This window comes from Stenella coeruleoalba (assembly GCF_951394435.1).
Source record: "Stenella coeruleoalba genome assembly, chromosome: 4".
Lineage (NCBI taxonomy): Eukaryota > Metazoa > Chordata > Mammalia > Artiodactyla > Delphinidae > Stenella > Stenella coeruleoalba.
Window position 1 is genome coordinate 148,158,191 of NC_137149.1, and position 15,080 is coordinate 148,173,270.

General features: G+C 39.4%; 1 protein-coding gene across 2 annotated transcripts in view; it reads right to left on the reverse strand.

Moving 5' to 3' along the window:
• Nucleotides 1-15,080, reverse strand: part of GRIA2 (glutamate ionotropic receptor AMPA type subunit 2) — a 149,011-nt gene that overhangs the window by 4,936 nt on the left and 128,995 nt on the right. The window lies entirely within an intron of this gene.

The following is a 15,080-nucleotide window of genomic DNA, read 5'->3' on the forward strand; positions in this document are numbered from 1 at the left end:
TCTAGAATAACACTGATTTTTCAAAGAAATATCCTTCGGGCATTAAAATTTTATTTTAATTAAACAGAAAAGTTTTAATGATTGTTTAAGCACCAAAATACTGTTTATTACAATATCTACTGAAAAAAAAAACCCCACATTCTGTTGTGGTTTTTTGCGGTACGCGGGCCTCTCACTGTTGTGGCCTCTCCCGTTGCGGAGCACAGGCTCCGGACGCGCAGGCTCAGCGGCCATGGCTCACGGGCCCAGCCGCGCCGCGGCATGTGGGATCTTCCCGGACCGGGGCACGAACCCGTGTTCCCTGCATCAGCAGACGGACTCTCAACCACTGTGCCACCAGGGAAGCCAAAAAAACCCCCACATTCTTAAAGGTGACATGTATGGAAAAAAAAGGAAGGCCTAACTGCAGCAGTATAATTGAGGGAATATTTACCTTAAACATTAATTGACTCAAAAGCAAAGAGAGATCTCAAAAGCATCATTGAATACTTTCTTCAGAGTAAAAAGAAAGCCAAGCAGAGCTTTTTCTATTCACAGTTTTCTCAAGTGACTTCCACTCCTCTTGGGGGAGGTGACTGTGAATAACCCCTTTTATTATCCTAATACAGGAAGTCTGAAATGGAAACTTGAACTTGAAAACTTCCTTTTAAGGTTCATGAGGCTTTGGGACTTTTTGTTTGTTTGTTTTTTACTCTAAGGAATTTAAAAATATAACCTTTATCATAGAAAAAGCAGAATAAATCAAATAAGCAGACATAATATAAATCCAAATTTGCTTCAAATGCTGCCCTAGGGAGAAGAGTAGCTTTACATATATGCGAAAGCATTTATTTTGGTGAAAATTCACGGTCAAGAGTAAATGAAGTATGGAGTAGGCTTACATCGCTGGAGTTTAGAATACATGTAACAGGGAGAGGTGCTCAGACATTGGCTGCATTTTTTTATTGTCCCCAAGTGAATAGGGGCTGCAGGGCTGAGACAGCCCATGGGCCATGTCAGCCCTGTTGTCTGGGTTACGAAAAGACCCAGATGTCCTTCCCCAAAGGTATTTTCACCCCAAATTTATAAAAGTTTCTTACCCATTAATAATATGTCGATCCTTTAATAATGTACCTAAACCACTCTTAAACCTATTTCTATTTCTAAACAATGCCCTTTCTTGAGATTATAGATTTAAAACTTCATTACCTAGTCAATCAGGCTTCCTCTCTGTCATGAAAATACATCTATGAGGTTCACTGAAAGCTCCATGAGGACGCCAACTAGGGAAATGTTAACCTCGTGACCATAGTGAATGGCACAATATCTTGCACATATATGCTCATAATTAATGTATGCTAAGTGAAAATTCTGGAATTGCTTAGAAAGAATAAGACCATTTTTTATTTATCTGCCTCTTTGCCTACTGGAGAAGACATTTATATTGTTGTATTCTCCTCTATTCTGCCCTCATGTTCTCTACCAAATTGGAAGCTGATACAATATTTGTCTCTGAGTATATATCATGAAATATTATTAAACTTCAAGATCTTTTGGTAATGTGAATTCCCACAAAAAACAAGTGATATTGGAACCCAGCAGAACCCTGTAGCTCATCGCCCCAACCCACTGCCAAGTACAAAGGCCCCTGCACGTCTCCTGCCTCTGGTCTTAGAAAAGTTGAAGTCTCCCAGGCCTCCCTGAGTCACAAAGAGTGGCCTCGAGCAGTTAACGATCAGGACAACAGAGTCACAGACTCAGTGTCTGGTGCACCTTCCTGAGTTGTTTCACAGATACTGTAACTGCCACCAGCGGGAAAAAGCCAGACTGCAGCCATGACATAAGCTCCTCCAACTTGAGCAGTACTGAGTCTACGGCCAGCACAATTCCGAGAACTGGCCTCAAGAGAAGGGGGTTAACACGACTGCTCATAATAATCTATGTCTTTGTGGGCATCAAAATAATTGTAGCTTGTTCTATAAAGGAGCAACTAAAATTGTCAGCAAAGAGATGCTACGGACCCATGTCGACATCCTCCACTCTGAGAATACAGCGCCCCACGTCAGCTTGAAGAAGTGACAGAAGATGGACCTTCGCCCCTGATCCCATAGAAATGGAATGATGATTGACGGTGGGGAATTGAAAGCAGCTCTTTGCCCATTTCCCACTTACCCATTTCTGTCCCCCTCTAACCTTAAAACCTAATTATAGGAATGAGATCACTAAGCAATGTAACTTAACTCCTGACTTATGCTCTCCTGAATGTACACCACGCCTTGCCCAACGGGTTGATTCTTTTCCTAGTTTAAAAGGAGGAAGAATGAAGAATTCAGCAGGTAAACATGAGTAGCTCTCCACCCCCAACAGCTGCCCTAAGCAATCCTGCAGGCAGGTCACACGGGCAAGATAACGTTGGAAGAACGTCAGCCAGCCTGCACGCCATGAAGGATGAAGCAGAACCCAACCTCCTGCCTCGATAATTCACTGCGATTCTTTCCCCATTTTCCCCTTGAAAACCTATCATGACTGAGCAGAATCTTCGGAGTTGGTTTCAGGACAAGAGTCCACCTTCTCACCGGGTTGCTGGCTTTTCTGATTAAAGCAGTTTTCTTACTACCAACACTTGCCTCTCTAACTATTGGCTTTTGAGTGGCGAGCAGCTGAACCTCAGTTTGGTAACAATATCAAAATGTTTTGGAACAAAATCATAGGCTGATAGATTTCAAAATGAAGTTACACAATTTTTGAAATAAAATCATCCATGAAATATGTCAATTATTCCAAGTGTGAAATATCAATTTTGGATCATTAAAATATTACATAAAATGTTTCACAAATATGGCTGCTCTTCAGAGAAAATCCAAAAACTAGCAACGAAGTAAAAGGAAAAATACAAATTAAACTCAAGATAACTTCTCTTTAAAGACTACAGTTCTGAGCGGACATTTAAATGACGTGAGTCATGTCAAAGCAAATATTCACTAAGTGAAGAAAAATGTCCTATTTCATTCATAACTGCTTTCTCATTAGTTTCAATATATTTCTCAACGTATGAATAGAATATTCTTTCTAAAGAGTAAAGGCTTTTAACAAGCAATCTAGGAACAAAATGCACACAGCTATATAGTGTTTTGATTAAGTTACTCGATCCCTGTCTTAGTGGTTTTTGTCTCACTTGGAAGATAAGCAAGTTCTGACATGTCAATCTAGACCTGCAAAGTACAAGCTTCTATTAAGTTAAATCAGTCACTGTTAATAATCAGGCTTCACACATATTATAACATGGCATTTAAACTGAGCAGGAGTTTATGATAGAATTGTGGATTAATAAAATCTACAAATTATCTAAGATCTGAACATACGCATTGCTGATTTGCATAAAACTAAAAGGAATTTTTTCATAGGTCGGAATTTTTGAAAGTTATACATTTTTTTCACAATGGGTTAATCCATTTGTCTCCCAGGTGTTAGTTCACTGTTTACTTTCTTAACAAAGTTAGTGAAATGCGTTCATAACCATATGTGCTCAACAATATTTGTCTGAACAGATCTGGCCAAAGGTGTGCAAGTACAGTAATTCACCAACAATACAATTCTGTTATGTTGAAAACTATCATCCGTTAGGACAAGGCATTTATTGATTTGAACTTTCTAGCTGCCTTCAAAGAAAGAATAGGAAAAATCAGACTACATTTTGTAGTGAGAGACAGTTCAAGGGATTTGTGTTTCATTTCTATTGACAATATCAGAAAAGCTGTTAGTCTGAACGAAGTAACTAAATAGGTGATGCCTAGAAATCCTGTTCTCCAAAACCACAGCAATCAAAAAAGTAACCTCCAGGAAAGCAATCCAAAGGCAAAGTGAAATTCTCCCCTAGGCTCCCATCCAAGGGCCTGAATGATAATTTATCATGATTTTATTGCCAAGACAGTTTAAGTGACAATGTTTCATTTCACCCAATCTGCAAGCTGATGGTCTGATACACTGGAAAGCACACTACAGTCTTCAGCCTCTTGACCACTTGTTTCTTAGAATATATTTACAAATAGACTAAAATGAAAAAAAAAAAAAAAAAAACAGGGATTTTTTTCCCCGGGTTAATAATAATCCCATGCACAAAAAGTAGAACTTCCTATTAATATTCTGTATTTCAGCAATTCAAATTATAGACATTATTCTACATCAAAAGCATCCAGAAAATGTGGGCAACTTTCTGAAAAATGCAAGTCACACACTGATCAAATGGATTCAATCAGCCTCTTTGTGCGGACTTCAAAATGAGCGCCAGGCTACCCTCGTAAGCAGTGTCTAAATCTGAGCATGCTTCAGCACAGGAGAAGAGGGGGCACAGGCAAACCATTCTGACCTTTTAAGTAAACCACATACTTTTCCGTCATTTGTAACACTAGTCTGAGTTCTTGTCCTGAGAGAAGACATTGATGCGACGAAGAAGGAAAATGAAGGGCTGGGGCGCTGGCCTCCAGTCTCTGTTTCCAAGATGGCCCTAGGTAAAAGGTCTAAGTCTTTCTCAGGATCATTACGATCTCCTTTCCTACCTCTCTGCAAGTCTAAGCCTCCACCACAGCTAAGCCAAGAAACACTGTATTTTCTAAGTTTACATATTAAATCAAGGAAACTGCTCTTTCAGGAAGTATGATAAAATGAAGTGAACTTCTTCAGGATGGCATCTGCCATCACATTTGGATGACGAGATAAGTGACACTTTGTTAAGAGGAGATAAATCACAGCTTGGTCAAGACAACACTGATTACCTTGTGTTTCTTAAGGAGTCAAGGCTCTTTGAACATGGCTGTTCAATTCCCTTCCCATACTTTGATATGACATTAGTCATAGGGATATCAATTGGACTAGTATTTCACAGGAAATAATTTTAATATTTCCTTAGAGAGAAAATATACCCATTGTCTAGTACCGTTGGGGAAAAGTTCTATATAAAGTAAACACACCCGAGATAATTATATCTAAGAAAACAATGGCTTCTTTTCTTGTGAAAGAAGCCAACAGTCATTGTAATTTAATTTTATTTTTTCCTCATATACAGTAATACAGGCATTAATTTCTCTACCAGCTAAATAAGCCATTTCCCTGTTGGGAAAAAGCAACTTTTTAAAGGAAATGATTATTATCCTTATGAAACATATACATGTTTTCAAGAGTTAAGAAAATACTGGTGCTGCCTGGTAGACATTCCTTACTGCTTACTCTATTAACTCTTACACAGTTCACTTTCTAAAAAGAAAAAAACAAAGCAAACAAAAAAACAAAAACAAAAAAACCTTATTTACCCACTACTTTCTAATAAAATATCGAATACCTTCTCACAATGTCAGCAGAACATTTTCTGCTAGCATGGGAGTTCTAAATGATTTCCAAATACGAATGACGTCCAAAGGTTCTAAACAGAGATTCCTGAACGGCTGACATGACTTTAGCCCAGGGGTAAGTTTATAAAGTTGTTGGAGCCCCACTCCCCATTATAATACTTTTTAGATCTCACTTTCAATTTGAACATTAATAGAGACACTTCTCAAGAAAACCTCTCTTTTCTTTCTAGGAAAATTATAATGTCTGAGATAGTATAACAACTAATAAGAAGGTAATTCTATCTGTGGGTGAAACACCTTGGCCTAGAGCCGCCTGAATGTGAAGATTAGAGTCATTCATAACTTGTGAATAAATAACCTATATTTTCTAAGCCATTTGGTTGACATTCTATAAAAATGTGTATTTAAGACAAAAGAGAATTGCCCTTCCTTTTACAATTTCATCATTTTTCCTGATTCTTTAGCATTCCTGTGGAACTCATAGCAGGGCCCATCGCTTCATTCTAGATGTCAGCAGAAATTCACACTGTTCCTGGAAACAACTACTTTTATCAGGCAAAAAAGAATTCCACAGTAGTGGGATTGCTGGATCATATGGTAATTCTATTTTTAGTTTTTTAAGGAACCTCCATACTGTTCTCCATAGTGGCTGTATCAATTTACATTCCCACCAACAGTGCAAGAGGGTCCCCTTTCTCCACACCCTCTCCAGCACTTATTGTTTGTAGATATTTTGATGATGGCCATTCTGACCGGTGTGAGGTGATATCTCCCTGAGAAAACCATAATTCAAAAAGATGCATGCACCCCAATGTTCATTGGAGCACTATTTACAATAGCCAAGACACAGAAGCAACCTAAAAGTCCATCGACAGAAGGATGGATAAAGAAGACGTAGTACATATATACAAATATTACTCAGTCATATAAAGAAAAGAAATAGGTAATTTGTAGAGATGTGGATGGACCTAGAGTCTATCATACAGAGTGAAGTAAGTCAGAAAGAGAAAAACAAATATTGTATATTAACGCGTATATGTGGAATCTAGAAAAGTGGTACAGGTGAACCTAGTTGCAGGGCAGGAATAGAGATGTAGATGTAGAGAACGGACATGTGGACACAGCGGGGGAAGGGGAGGGTGGGATGAATTGAGAGATTAGGATTGACATGTATACACTACCATGTGTAAAACAGATATAGCTAGTGGGAACCCGCTATAGAGCACAGGAGGCTCAGCTCGGTGCTCTGTGATGACCTAGGTGGGTGGGATGGGAGGGGGTGGGAGGGAGGTCCAAGAGGGAGGGGGGCTATGTATACATATAGCTGAATCACTTCTTTGTACGGCAGAAACTAACACAGTTATAAAGCAAATTATAAAGTAAATCAATTGTATTCCAATAAAAATAATTAAAAGCCAAAAGAAAAAAAAGAAATTCCACATAGGTTTCATTCTGTTATTCTTTGCTGTTTACAAGTATGCCATCCCTACACAAATCTGTCTGTGCTTCTGAGTTACCGTCACTTATTTGAGATCAAAATTTTAAAAATCCACAAGCATACCCCGGAATTTTAATTTTCTGTAGTAAGTTTCCCCCCGAGTAGAGTGTATCTGTTGTTCATCTTCTATTCTATTTTTTTCATTCCCACCATGTGGCTTGTAGGATCTTGGTTCCCCGACCAGGGATTAAACCTGGGCCCTCGGCAGTGAGAATGTTGAGTATTATGCTCTGAATGTCTGATAGAATTCACCTGTGAAGCCATCTGGTCCTGGACATTTGTTTGTTGGAAGATTTTTATTTTTTTTATTTATTTTTTTGCGGTACGCGGGCCTCTCACTGTTGTGGCCTCTCCCGTTGCGGAGCACAGGCTCCGGACGCGCAGGCTCAGCGGCCATGGCTCACGGGCGCAGCCGCTCCGCGGCATGTGGGATCCTCCTGGACCGGGGCACGAACCCGCGTCCCCTGCATCGGCAGGTGGACTCTCAACCACTGCGCCACCAGGGAAGCCCCATTCTTTGTTTTTTATTGATCCTCTGGATATTTTCAAATGACTTGTCTTGAGTTTTCTGATTCTTTCTTCTGCTTGATCAAGTCTGATGCTAAATCTCTTTAGTGAATTTTTAACTCTGTAGTCTCCTCCTCCAAAATTTGTTTGGTTCTTTTCTTTATATTTTTTACCTCTTCATTAATATTCTCAGTTTGTTCATGCATCATTTTCCTGAGCTCTGTGAGCATTTTTGTAACAGTTATTTTGAATTCTTTGTCAGGTAATCCATGTAGCTCCATTTTTTAGGTGGGTTTATGGAGATTAATTTTTTTTCCTTCGACACATTTTTCTGTGGTTGTTTTTCAGTGTTTTGTAAGTTTATGCTGGGATCTGTGCATTTTAAAAAACAGCCCCTCTCCCAGTCTTTATGGACCCACTTTGTATAGGGATAGACCTTCACCAATCAGCCAGGTTTCATATTCTACAGGCCTCTCAGACATTTTCTGTGGATGTGTTTTCTTTGGAGCTGTGTGTGTGAACTCCCAATTAGAAGGATTTGCCAGTATCTTTTTTCCAAAGCTCATAATCTCTTGCTCCTTCGGTGTCTGTCTGTAGTATTGCAGGTTCTCTACAGCTAGAATAAGCCTCCGAGCTCTTTTTTATTCTCAGTGGACCCCAGGCTTATAAAGTATGCTGGGCCCAAGTCAGGCAAGACAGAGGCAGTCCCCAAGGTACCCCACAAAAGGCCAGAACATTGCATGCACATGCCACTTTTGTCCTACCCCCCACAAGGGAGTGGCCACCCACCTGTACTGGCTTCTTTCTGGTGGACCACAGGTCTCTGAAGCAGCAACAAACAATTAGCTCCCTCCCATTCTCAGCAGCCCCCAGACACCTAGCATATGCCAGGTCCCAACAGTGCTCTGAAGCAGGCAAGTCAGAAAACAGCCCCTCGAAAAGCCAAAGTAATGGAACTACACTCCAACTTGCTCCTTCCTTCCCAAAGGGAAGCTGGGAGTTGGGGGTTTTCCCCCAGTTTTCCCACACTGAGCTGGAAGGGAGGGTCTATGGTGAGTGCGTGCTGGGCCAAACCTTCACCTTTATTCTCAGCAGCCCCCAACCTGGTGCCATTTCAGGCAAGACAGACCCAGTTCCTTTGAAAATTCAGAACCTGAAAATACAGTCAAGTCTTCTCTTTCTCTCCCTAGAGAGAAAAGCCAAGAGCTGGGTGTTTCCTCCCGATGGTGGTATGCCACGCCAGGTAACTACAGCCAGCGAGGCCGTGAATTTTCCCACAAGGTTTGACATGGCTGGTTTCACACTCACTTGGTTTGCAGGAGCCTCTTAACTGGTTTCTCACAAAGAGAATCAGTCAAGGTATTGCTGCTGAGTCAGGGTCTCTGGGGGGAAAGAGGGTCTGGGTTTGCCCACTACCTTCTGACATCACCCCCTTGGCCCTTTGTTTCCTCAGATGCAATCTTAAATATCACTTTTGGGGACCCTGACCATATCTGACATTGCTTGATTTCCCCAACTGCCTTTTTTTTTTCTAAAATCTCATTTCCCTGTGAACATAAGTAGCCACCTTCACTAGCACCTTGTTTTTGATCATCCCTCAATATGATATAGAGCAAAATTATATGATGGAAACATGAAGTGTGAATTATATCAAGTTTTCCTTCAAATATCGAAAGTCCAATTAAGGAATTCTCAAAATTTTATCAACAATATTTATATTTAGTTCAGATTTTGATTCCAGTATATTTAAATGATCACAAAATTCTATTTCTATTCTCTACAGTACTCTTTGACTGCATCTGTTACCATGGCAACTAGTGCAAAACAGCCAATAAAGACAGGCATGATGATTCTTTTACTTAAACACAAGAATAAAGTGAATTGAACACTAAGTCATCTAAAGTACTTGCAGAGGTTTATACCGATATTCATCTTCTCCTACACATCTAAACAGAAATTTTAGAAGAGTTTTGAGATGAGAGACTAATCTCAAATTTCATCTGTTGTTTGAAACTTTTTGGCTGGAATAATTATGCTCATGACCTGATGGTAATGTGAAAGGAGCACGGGAGCATTTTCTCTTTAATATGGACGATGACAGAAAGCCTCCTGTAATTTGATAAGAGTCAGATTATCCTTCCAGTGGATAATGTGAGTTCTCGTCTCTCCTTTGAGTCACACGGTGATCTCTAAATGAAATGACCAGATGGACACAGATATTTGCTGAGAACGGCCATGGAAAGAGGACAAGGACCAAAATGACATAGTTATTCTCAGAGAAGCTACCACGTTCCACAATAATCATAACTCAGCAAGCAGACATACCCTTTTCTTTTTCCTTCCACAGCACTTTGATCCCACAAAGGACCATTCAGTATGGTCTCTCATACATTTATCTCTGAATTTGGAAACCACTTAATGAAATGCAAGGTCTTTAAACTGATTTTAAAGGAAATGGCCAAGTCTTATAAAATTTAGACGTTTCTTTCACTGTTAAACCAGCCATTTTCAGCTGAAATGATAGAACACAGACATACCCCAGGCAGCTTAAGCTTAGCTTAAAGAGTTAAGTAGCCTTAAGTCTTTAAGAATTCAATACTGGGGGGACCTTCAAGATGGCAGAAGAGTAAAGACATTGAGATAACCTCCCTCACAAATACATCGAAAATAAACCTACAAGTGGAACAACTCCTACAGAACACCTACTGAACGCTGGCAGAAGACCTCAGACTTCCCAAAAGGCAAGAAACTCCCCACATACCTGCGTAGGGCAAAAGAAAAAGGAAACACAGAGACAAAAGGATAGGGACGGGACCTGCATCTCTGGGAGGGAGCTGTGTGGACAAAGAAGAGAAAGGGAAATCTCTCCCAGCAGCCTCAGGAGCAGCGGATTAAATCTCCACAATCAACGTGATGTACCTGCATCTGTGGAATACCTGAATAGGCAACGAATCATCCCAAATTGAGGAGGTGGACTTTGGGAGCAACTGTAGACTTGGGGTTTGCTTTCTGTGTTGAATTTTTTTCTGGTTTTATGTTTATCTTAGATTAGTCTTTAGTACTTATTATCATTGGGGATTTCTTTATTGGTTTGGTTGCTCTATATCTTTCTTTTTTTCCCTTCCTTTTTCCCTTTTTGTATGTGTATGCTTCTTTCTAGGATTTTGTCTGTTTAGGTTTGCTTTTACCATTTGTCTTAGGGTTCTGCCTTTGTTTTTTTTTTCTTTCTTCCTTTTATTATGAGCCATGTGGCTGGCAGGGTCTTAGTGCTCCAGCCAGGTGTTGGGCCTGAGCATCTGAGGTGGGAGGGCCGAGTCCAGGACACTGGACCACTAGAAACCTCCCAGCCCCACATAATATCAATCAGCGAGAACTCTCCCAGAGATCTTTGCCTCAACACTATGAGCCAGCTCCACCCAAAGGCCAGCAAGTTCCAGGGCTTGAGGCCGCATGCCAAACACCAAGCAAGATAGGAACACAACCCCACCCATTAGCAGAGAGGTTGCCTAACATCATACTAAGTTCACACACACACCAAAACACACCACTGGCTGGAGCCCTGCCCACAGGAAGGACAAGATACAGCCCCACCCACCAGAGCACAGGCACCAGTCCCTCCACCAGGAATTTTACACAAACCACTGAACCAATCCCACCCACTGTGGGAAGACACCAAAAACAACGGGAACTACGAACGTGCAGCCTGCAAAAAGGAGACCCCAAACACAGTAAGTTAAGCAAAATGAGAAGACAGAGAAACACACAGCACGTGAAGGAGCAAGGTAAAAACCCACCAGACCTAACAAATGAAGAGGAAACAGGCAGTCTACCTGAAAAAGAATTCAGAATCATGATAGTAAAGATGATCCAAAATCTTGGAAATTGAATGGAGAAAATACAAGAAACGTTTAACAAGGACCTAGAAGAACTACAGAGCAAACAAACAATGATGAACAACACATTTACATGTCATTTACAGATGACATGATACTATACATAGAGAATCCTAAAGATGCTACCAGAAAACTACTAGAGCTAATCAATGAATTTGGTAAAGTTGCAGAATACAAAATTAATGCACAGAAATCTCATGCATTCTGATACACTAATGATGAAAAATCTGAAAGAGAAATTAAGGAAACACTCCCATTTACCACTGCAACAAAAAGAATGAAATACCAAGGAATAAGCCTACCTAAGAAGACAAAAGACCCATATGCAGAAAACTATGAAACTGATGAAAGAAATTAAAGATGATACAAACAGATAAAGAGATATACCATGTTCTTGGATTGGAAGAATCAACATTGTGAAAATGACTATACTACCCAAAGCAATCTACAGATTCAATGCAATCCCTATCAAACTACCAATGGCATTCTTCACAGAATTAGAACAAAACATTTTACAATTTCTATGGAAACACAAAAGACCCTGAATAGCCAACGCAATCTTGAGAAAGAAAAATGGAGTTGGAGGAATCAGGCTCCATGACTTCAAACTACACCACAAAGCTACAGTAATCAAGACAGTATGGTACTGGCACAAAAACAGAAATATAGATCAGTGGTACAGGAGAGAATGCCCAGAGATAAACCCACAAACATACGGTCACCTTAGTTTTGAAAAAGGAGGCAAGAATATACAATGGAGAAAAGACAGCCTCTTCAATAAGTGGTGCTGGGAAAACTGGACAGCTACATGTAAAAGAATGAAATTAGAACACTCCCTAACACCATACACAAAAATAAACTCCAAATGGATTAAAGAATTAAATGTAAGACCAGACACTATAAAACTCTTAGAGGAAAACATAGGAAGAACACTCTTTGACATAAACCACAGCAAGATCTTTTTTGACCCACCTCCTAGAGTAACGGAAATAAAAACAAAAGTAAACAAATGGGGCTTAATTAAACTTAAAAGTTTTTGCAGAGCAAAGGAAACCATAAACAAGACAAAAAGACAACACTCACCTCCGTGGTTAAATTTATTCCCAGGTATTTTATTATTACTGGTACAATTGTAAATTTTTTTCTTAATTTCTCTGATAGTTTGTTATTAGTGAAGAGAAAAATAACAGATTTCTGCATATTAATTGCATATACTTCAATAAAAATAAAAACAAAAATTAACAAATGGGACCTAATGAAACTTAAAAGCTTTTTTGCACAGCAAAGGAAACCATAAACAAGACGAAAAGACAACAGTCACAATGGGAGAAAATATTTGCCAGTGAAACAACAGACAAAGGGCTAATCTCCAAAATATACAAACAGCTCATGGAGCTCAATATCAAAAAAACAAACAATCCAGTTAAAAAGTGGGGGGAAGACCTAAATAGACATTTCACCAAGGAAGTCATACAGATGGGCAAGAGGCACATGAAAAGACGCTCAACATCACTAATTATTAGAGAAATGTAAATCAAAACCACAATGACGTATCATCTCACACCGGTTAGAGTGGCCATCATCAAAATATCTACAAACACAATAAATGCTGGAGACGGTGTGGAGAAAAGGGAACCCTCGTGCACTGTTGGTGCGAATGTAAATTGATACAGTCACTATGGAGAACAGTATGGAGGTTCCTTAAAAAACTAAAAACAGAACTAATATATGACCCAGCAATCCCACTACTGGGCTCATACCCTGAGAAAACCATAAATCAAAAAGAGTCATGTACCACAATGTTCATTGCAGCTCTATTTACAATAGCCAGGACATGGTAGCAACCTAAGTGTCCATCGACAGATGAATGGATAAAGATGTGGCACATATATACAATGGAATATTACTCAGCCATAAAAAGAAATGAAATTGAGTTATTTGTAGAGAGGTGGATTGACCTAGAGTCTGTCATACAGAGTGAAGTAAGTCAGAAAGAGAAAAAACAAATACTGTATGCTGACACATATATATGGAATCTAAAAAGAAAATGTTTCTCACGGACCTAGGGGCGGGACAGGAATAAAGACACAGAAGTAGAGAATGGACTTGGGGACACAGGGAGGGGGAAGGGCAAGCTGGGATGAAGTGAGAGAGTGGCATGGACGTATATACACTACCAAATGTAAAATAGGTAGCTAGTGGGAAGCAGCCGCATAGCACAGGGAGATCAGTTCGGTGCTTTGTGACCACCTAGAGGGGTGGGATAGGGAGGGTGGGAGGGAGATGCAAGAGGGAGGGGATATGGGGATGTATGTATATGTATAGCTGATTCACTTTGTTATACAGCAGAAACTGACACACCACTGTAAAGCAATTAAACTCCAATAAAGTTGTTAAACAAGAAATAAATGAACTTTGGCTACTGTCTCACACCTTATCAAATATCAGTGCTAGACGGATTGTATGCCTAATGTGAATGGTAAAACAGGCTTTTAGTAGAAGAACATCTTCATAATATTGGGGCGAAGATTTATTAAACTGGACACAAAAATCCTTAACCATAAAAGAAAAGATTGGTATATTGGACTTCATAAAAATTAGTGCTTTCTGGTCTTCAAAGGTCACCATTTGGAAAGTGGAAAAGCAAACCAAAGAGGTGTGTATAATAATACATCAGACCAAAAACTCATTTCATTAAACTTTAAAGAAGCCCAGCAAATCAATAGGAAAAAGACAGACAACCCAATAAATATTAAAAAGTGACTTGAACAGGCACTTAACAAGTGAAAATTTCCAAATGGTTAATAAAGATATAAAAAGGTATCCCATATATCATTACTTCTCAGATAGATGCATATTAAAACCACAGTAAAATACACACTCACCATAATGGATGAAATACACACTTGCCAGAATGGCTAAAACTAATAAAGCTCATGGTACCTAGTACTTCTGAGGAGGTAGAGCAACTGGAACTCTCATACATTGTTGCTGGGAGTTTAAATTGTTACAAGCACTATTGAAAACTATTTGGCAATATCTTCCACAGCTAAATATGCATCCATCCTATAATTTAGTAGTTTTATTCTTATGTATAAACCCAAGAGAAATGAGTGCATGTGTGCACTGAAAGATGTGTACAGGAATGTTCATGGCGGCTTTAGACATAAAAGCCAAAAATTATACACAGCCCAAATGTCCACCAATGGTAGAATGGATCAATTATAATGTACTTATATGATGGAATACTACAGAGTAATAAAAAAAGAGCAAACTCTTGTTATTGTTACATGCAACAACATAAGTGAATTTCACAGACATTATGATGATCAAACAAAACCAGACACGAAGACTAAGGAGTGTATAATTCCATTTACAGGAAGGTCAAGAACAGACAAAAGTAGAACACTTTTGTGACAGAAGTCAGAAGAGTGGCTACGTTTGAGTATGGACTGGGAGCCTCATCTTGATCTAAGTGATGGTTATATGGGTGCATATATATATGTAAAAATTCATTGAGCTGTCACTTAAGATCTGTGCACTTTATACGTCATACTGCATTAAAAATATGATCACTAAAAAAAAAAAAAAATCAAGACTGTCCTCAGATGCTGTGTGGAACGGTGAGAACATTTAAAATGCCAGAGAAAGAAAACTGCCAAGCAGGGAGCAAATGATTTGAACTTGTCCTGGATTATCTAGAGAAGTCTTGGACATGCAGAATTGTCAGCTGTGCAGACTTTCATGACTAATCAAGCTCCCCAAAAAACTAAGGAAGAAAAATCTGTAATAATATGACTAACCACACCAGAGTGACTTAGAACATATCCACGTAGTGCTGTTTGTTCCTAATTTATT